We start from the raw sequence: 484 nt of genomic DNA, 5'->3' as shown, positions 1-484 counted from the left end.
CACACACACACACACACACACACACACACACACACACACACACACACACACTAACTAACTAACTAACTACGTCCGTACAAACACTGCTGGGTTGTTTCTACTAGATATAATGAGAGAAGATCTAAGACGAGCCGAAATAACCCTTACATTTACATTGCCAGGAATAACCAAAGGATATTTGATTCTTGCGGACACTTTGAACCAACACGGTGTTGGACCAACCCCTTCGTAGGCCCCACAAAGCCCATAGCCCATTGTAGAGACCTTGGGTGTGTGTTGTATAAGGAAAATAGAGGGTGGTGGGCTCAAGTTGACCTCAACCTGTATCACCACAGTAAGGTCCTGAGCTGCTCGGACAGCAATTAAGATCACTGTAATGAATGTTGTCAATTGGGTCACCGCAGACAAAGAGACCCCCCTCTTTTCAATTGCCATTTCTCTATTTAAACAAAGGGAAGTAGATTTTCTTAGGCCGATCTATGCC

The sequence above is a fragment of the Aplysia californica genome, unplaced genomic scaffold, assembly GCF_000002075.1.
Source record: "Aplysia californica isolate F4 #8 unplaced genomic scaffold, AplCal3.0 scaffold00256, whole genome shotgun sequence".
Classification (NCBI taxonomy): Eukaryota; Metazoa; Mollusca; class Gastropoda; order Aplysiida; family Aplysiidae; genus Aplysia; species Aplysia californica.
This window is presented reverse-complemented; position numbering follows the sequence as displayed.